The following is a 6730-nucleotide window of genomic DNA, read 5'->3' as shown; positions in this document are numbered from 1 at the left end:
AACACTCTAAAAACTTAAAAATAACTTAGGTGTCATTTCCTAGATGGTTAGATTAGTTTCTAATATTGAGTGGCCAATTGAGATCCTCAAAAGAAATCTCAAATGTTGACTTCCTTCTTGAGATATCTCAAAAATGATGCCGCGTCATTTTGAGATCCACATTGAGTGTTACATTGGAGAGAGTTTTTTTACAAAAAACCTCAAAACATCCTACGTGGCACTCTGAGTGTTTCAATTTGAGTGTTGAATTGGAGATCCTCTTAGAGAGAGCAAGTCGACTAAGATCGGGTCCAATGGAAAGGTTCACGGTTGAGTATATATAAACATTCCGACGCCTATAGAATTTATAATTGTTGGGTTTCCTGCTAATGTCCCTGCCCACTTATAGCATTTTGGTTGGGTACTTTTAGCTGCGACGTGCTTAAATCATTTTATATATTTATAGAACAGGGTGGCATTTTGTAGATTACAGCTCTTCATTTGGCTTATCGATCCTCAAAAGTACAAAATATAGTGAGTCCTGTATAATCTAACATTGAGGAAAATCTTTATACTTCTGTTTTGTTTTGCATTCAGCAACCACTAGACTTTAGAATGAAAAGAAATAAAGAACAAACTCTAATTTCGATTTTTCCCTTAATATGTTATGAAGTTATTTATGAATTCTTTGTAATTGGTGATGTCATTATGAATTTATTTCTCTCTTGTTCTAACTGGTCCAGGTAGTGTTTACATCTAATTGGGTAACATTGATTGAAGAAGAAGAAGAAGAAGAAATTTTTCAGATTTGACGAAGAAGAAACTTTAGTTTTTTTTGTTCTTGATCTGCAAAACGAGTTTACAAAATTTACAAATCGAGTTTGCAAGATCTACAACTTGAGTTTGCAAGATCTACCAATCGAGATTATATTCTGCAAAGCTTGCAAATCAAGTTTACAATTTACATCTTGCAAACCTAATTTGCAATTAAATTTTGAAACCCAATTTGCAATTTAAATTTTGAAACCTGTTTTCATAAAAACGGAAGAGTTTCTTTTTTGAAAAAAAAATTAAAATTTATTCCAATTCTAAAGCTAATGAAAAATCTTCTCCAAATAGATAAATTTTATCGAAATTCGACATTTAATAAAAAAATTATATTTATTTACAATTTAAAGAAAAAAATTAAATAACTAGTTACATGAAAGTATTTTAGTCTTTGTATATTTCTTTTACTTGAATAATAATAATAATGAAATATTTGCTTGTTATATGTATTGGCAGCCCATGGACTAAGGTTCATGGGTGCCTTTAGCTTTAAATAACTTATCGCTTGAATGTGCAATAACGATTAACCTACGTACAATTAAATTTATGTAGTGGCATCTGAATGCTTTGTGATGAGTTTAATAATGGGAGGTTTAGAAAAATTTTGAACATGCGGTTTAGGAAGGATTTGGCTGACAAAAGGCAATTCTTTAAACCACCCTTTCACCTCCTCATTTTTTTTCTATATATAACCTCATTTTTCTTGTATTATATACCGTAACTAGGGTATAGCCCGTGCCTCCGGCACGGACAATTTATTAAGGACCACATGGTGCAAATTTGTCAGCAAGGACCAAGGACATTTTTGCTTTAGTTGCCTCTCCTCTATTAAGATATCCTTGATACCTTCTCTTCTCTCCCTTTCAACATAATGATCCATTTTATACATTGCGAATTTTATATAAGTTAGTTCTTTAAACAAAAACACCCATCAATTTCATTAAGAGGTTACATTGAAATCAATATTTACAGAAAAAATTTAAGATGCAAACAACATCTATTTTGTCAAAAGAAAATTACACTAAACCCTAATAAGTTAGCATAACATAAAAATACTAATAATCTTCTCATCCTAAAACTTGTTCAACACTTATTCAAATAGTTTATGACACCCGAATAATTGGGGGTATTTATAGTCAAATTTCTGTAAAGCAAATTCAAGCGGATGGACTGAAGAATCACATACTCATCATCCCGAGAAACCCCACATGGCAATATATATGTGATAACCCCCATCACTCAAGCAAGGCATGCTAAACCACAATACCCACGTAACGTTACCAGGGACAGGGACAACATAATGACTACCAACCACATCAGAACAAATTAAAAATGACAAATTAGATTTCAAATATAGATTATATAATATCATAGATATTCGAAACCTAAAGCAAAGCATACACCGGCCAAAGGACTAAAATCTTTATTTCTTGACATTAGCACTTCAAGCTACATTTGAAAAGGTTTTTACAATTTTTTCTCTTTAAGCTGAATCTACGACCGTCTTCAAGAAATTTGAATTCGACCACAATTTTGGTATTGTATTAAAACAATTTTTCAAAAACAAGATACTAAAACAGAATGAACCTAATTATTGATTTTGTTAAAAAAGATTTCATTTTTATTTTGTTTGTAAATCACTTGTTGGCTTTGAACATATTTTCTTTTCTTTTTACCTAAGTTGCTTTTTAGGGTCTAATTAGTTGTTACTACTAAAAACGTTAAATCACAATTGCAATTAAATATCATGTAACCTTTAATATAAATGTCTACTAAAAGAAATGTAGTTCATTATATAGTTGCAGTACGATAATTCCTATGCGTATATCAAATTTCTTATAGAACAGTAGTTGGTAAGGTATATCTAAAATTAATTTCTCAAATAGAATCCACTGAAATATACATCTTATTGCATTAAACTATGCTATGTGTAACATGAAATTATCTTTGAAAGACATATATTGTAATACCTCTATCCTACCTGAAACAAAAAAAACCCCAATAACTTGACTGAGCGTAATCGTAACAACAACACGATCTTGCAGTCTTCAAAGAGTTGCAGCACCTAGAGCCTCCGAGTCGCTACCTGATCGTATTGAAAAATGACAGAGAGATAAAATGAAATAAGATAACGTCCTAATTGCAAAGATAAATTTGTAATGTTTCAGAGGGATGTATCAATACAATTACGTCTTACTTACCAAAAATTTATCTTCTTGCGGTTCAGTACAATATTACCATATTAGCAACATTGGTTGCTGCTGCAAGACTTAGTCAAACGTTGTCCGTCATATTGTCCACTACTCGAGTAAGCATTACAGGCTCTCCAACCATGTTGCACTTGTAAACTATTGCAACCGTATACTGTTAACCCATCAGTCATGCAACTGAAAAATTGATTAACGAATCTTATCATATGATTAATGTCCTAATCATCGAATCAAGTAACAAACCTTCTGTGGTGGAAAATTTATGTCAAGATCCCCATGAGGTAGGATGAAGACACCTCCTTGTAGGATCCTGATAAAAATTAGCTAACCCTTCAATGAAGTTCCAGAGGAAAAAATGTCTACAATCAACATTTAGAGAAAAATATTGCTCTTGCAACTGAACTATAGCTAAGATTCTAGGAAAAAACAATTTTGTTTTGGCTTTCAAGAGGAATTAGTTGTACATCCAATTGAAAGTTAATTAAAAGCGAGTTTCATTAGAATTGAAGCATAATAAAGAATAGGGTGAGCAAAGTATTGAAGTTCTGTCATATTTGCTTCATTTGGAGATTGCAATGCCATATTAGAAAGAATTTAAATTCGGGCATAAGAAAACATATAGGCATGTGACACGGAAACCTGCAGCCTTAGTAAAAGAAGCACACTATTAGCAACCACCCTGATCCTGATAATTTGTGTACGATAAACCTTGTGCTTGATGGCAGCAGTAGTTTGCTACACAACAAAAGTCTTGAAGTGCCTACGGACCACAATGTCATGATTTGAACGGTCTCAATCCGAAAAAAAATGTCAAATTTCAATTTTGACAGCAAAAAATATTTAATAGACTCAAAATTATGGTTTTGCTCAATGATGTCTCTCCAGCTAAATTCATGTTCTCTCGAAACAATTACTTGGTTAAAAAATTGTCATAAAATCATAACGAAGGTCGAAGAAGCAACTCTAGTCTCCTAGAAATGACGTAAATCAAACCACTAATATGCTCGCATATTATTTAGAAAAAGTATGTGGAGTACTTCAAGAACAACGCTAAGAAAAGGACGCATAAAGGAGATAAGCAAAACAGACATGATATTCACCATATGAACTCAACTTAATAGTTAAATAATTACAATATCAATTCTTAAATTTGAGACAGACATTTCATCAAACACTTATCAGCATAGGCACTCTACATCGAGCAAGAACACAAAAATCAACCAAACCTCTAACTGGGTATTTATTTCTTTTCTATTCCGTGGATTTTGAAACTAATTAAATGCTCATCAAGGATCTAACCAAATATATTGAACTTCAACTGGGTGGAACGATGAACTAATCCAGCAGAAACTCCTATTAATGGTAAACGATGAATTTTCCAGCATGGGTAATCAACCAAATAAAACCAAATAGAAAATACAGATCCTTCGGTGAATGAAAGGAAATTGAGAAGAACAAAATACTAACCTTTCCGGCGTGCCCTGAAATCTTGAACAAATAAAGAAAAAGGCTTCTTAACCTTTTTAGAAGTAATCGTATTATAAAGGGAACTGAGACCGCAGGTCGAATTTACCCTTCCCGAGTAGAAAATAGAGCTTCTCGGAAAAATGTTCTTAGGTAGCACAATACTGACAAAATATTAACCTAGGGGGAAAATTACCGAGAACAAATTGGACAAATATTACTGAATTCAGACACCCAATTTATAGTTCATATTACGGTGGAAACAAAGGCGTGCCCTACTATGCATATTCCTTTTTTCTGTTGTATATGAGAATACTCTAAGAAGTAAATGCAAAACGTAACCGTACCATCCTATAAACCATCTTATAAACTCGTCTGATATATTCTAACTAACCAAGCACACAAAAACACCAAACACACTAAAATGACTTAGAACCGGATTGGCTCATTTGATATAGATGCTATGGAGTAGTACAGGACTTATTATCACATGAGACAAACATAAAACTGAGTCGCCGTGCAATAGTGAATCTTGGTGAAATTACGGTGGAAACAAAGGCCAAGGAGGATTCTTGTTATAAAGGGACTGACTCCTACTTTCTAGCTAACTAAGTAAACAAAGTCCACTCTTTTATAGTTAGAATTACCATAACTTCAATTTAGTCTGGTTTGTCAATAATCACATTCATCACATTTACTTACTATTGTATATACTCCATTCATATTCCGTAATTGCATATAAACTCCCAAGCTGATCTTCGGAAAATTCATAAATGATCCAATACTGTCAAATGGGATAAATTCCGTACTATTATTATACGGGAAATTCATAAATGGTCCAATACTGTCAAATGGGATAAATTGCATACAAACTCTTAAGTTGATCTTCGGGATAAATGGTCCACTACTATCAAATGGGATAAATTTCTTACTACTATTATACGAGAGAATATCGGTTGCAGTGTTGTAGGGGTCTGACTCATATTTAGAAGTATGATAATGTCATTTACTCAGTATTGTATATTATCGGCTTCAGTGTTCATCATACTCTCATATTCAATTTCATAACAAATATATAATAGCATAAGGATAAAATGAAATTGGTCATAGTTTAATAAATAAATAAGAAACTACCGTCATATGAAACAACACGACATTTCACATTCAATGGTAGAAGTTGTGCAGTACAATCCTAATGTTTTCTAGTAAAGCCATGGCTAACCAAGAGAAGACAACTTTAGGTATTCAACTACATTGAAAGTGACCTACAAGATTGGGCATGATGTCTAGAGAGAAGACAACTTTAGGTAGAAATTGTGCAGTACCTACATTTTAGGTACAATGTTTGCATTCACAACACTTCAATGGTTTCGCAAATGTAAAGCATATGTAAAAATTGTAAAAGAAAAGATCGCTGTGTAACCTGAAGTAAGTAATGTAAACATTCCAAACACTTCATTTCACATGCTATCAATGAGATATTTCATCAAACACCTCATCAGCAGAACTAGTAACAAATTTGAAAGAAACATTCCAAACACTTCATTTCACATGCTATCAATGAGATATTTCACATGCTAAAATGAATATAAATTCAATCGAAATTTATGTTGGTCAAGCTTTACTTGCTCTACTCAAACGAAAAGAAAAACATACTGGAAGTACCCAATTAAAAAAATCAGAGAACAGTAACAAATTTGAAAGAAACAAAAAGAAATTTATAAGAACACAATACTAACTTTGTCGACGCCGACCGAATTCGCAAACGAAGGAAGCTAAAAAAATTCTGAACCAGATAGTTCATGGTTTTATGGAGGGCAGTAGGAAATTAGAAAATTTAGAGAAGACAAACAAAATGCAAAGAAACACTAAACAATTTAGAATAAAATGAAACACTAACCTTCTGCCTGATTTCCCAAACGAAGAAATCCAAAAAAGTTCTGGAGCAAAGAATCTTCGTTTTAATGGAGGGAAGTGTGAAGAGAGATGTCCGTGAGAAGAGAAGAGACGTGTCTGTCCAGTAGAAGAGATGTTGTTGTAGGCGCTGAGAAAGAGATGATGGTAGAGGGATCGAATGATCTGAGTGGTTTAATCCAATGGTTGAGAACTATGCTGATGTGGGACGGACGACTGGATTTATTTCTGGGTTTGTCCCAGTCAGCACAAATCCACCTATTTTATTATATAGATAGATTTCCTCTCAATAGTATAACAAGAAAGTTATTATTATTTTTTCTGTTAGTTAAATT

General features: G+C 32.8%; 1 long non-coding RNA gene across 6 annotated transcripts; it reads right to left on the bottom strand.

Annotated features, from left to right (window-relative positions):
- Positions 1-2626: 2626 nt before the first annotated feature.
- LOC147567533 (uncharacterized) lies at positions 2627-6512 on the bottom strand. 6 transcript variants are annotated; one of them, XR_015230787.1, is made up of 5 exons: positions 6382-6475; positions 6221-6267; positions 3261-3327; positions 3009-3155; positions 2627-2893 (listed from the first exon to the last, which is right to left on the bottom strand). It is a non-coding gene; the product is annotated as an uncharacterized LOC147567533 (long non-coding RNA). The 6 variants fall into 6 exon arrangements; XR_015230784.1 differs by lacking the exon at positions 6382-6475 and adding an exon at positions 5184-5265 and having other exon boundaries at positions 6221-6355; XR_015230783.1 differs by lacking the exon at positions 6221-6267 and having other exon boundaries at positions 3009-3171; positions 6382-6512.
- Positions 6513-6730: the final 218 nt, after the last annotated feature.

The sequence above is a fragment of the Eschscholzia californica genome, unplaced genomic scaffold, assembly GCF_041429995.1.
Source record: "Eschscholzia californica isolate CP2 unplaced genomic scaffold, dmEscCali1.0.p SCAF_1, whole genome shotgun sequence".
In the NCBI taxonomy this organism is placed as follows: domain Eukaryota; kingdom Viridiplantae; phylum Streptophyta; class Magnoliopsida; order Ranunculales; family Papaveraceae; genus Eschscholzia; species Eschscholzia californica.
The sequence above is the reverse complement of the archived record's forward strand: the minus strand, read 5'-3'. Positions and strand labels throughout refer to the sequence as shown.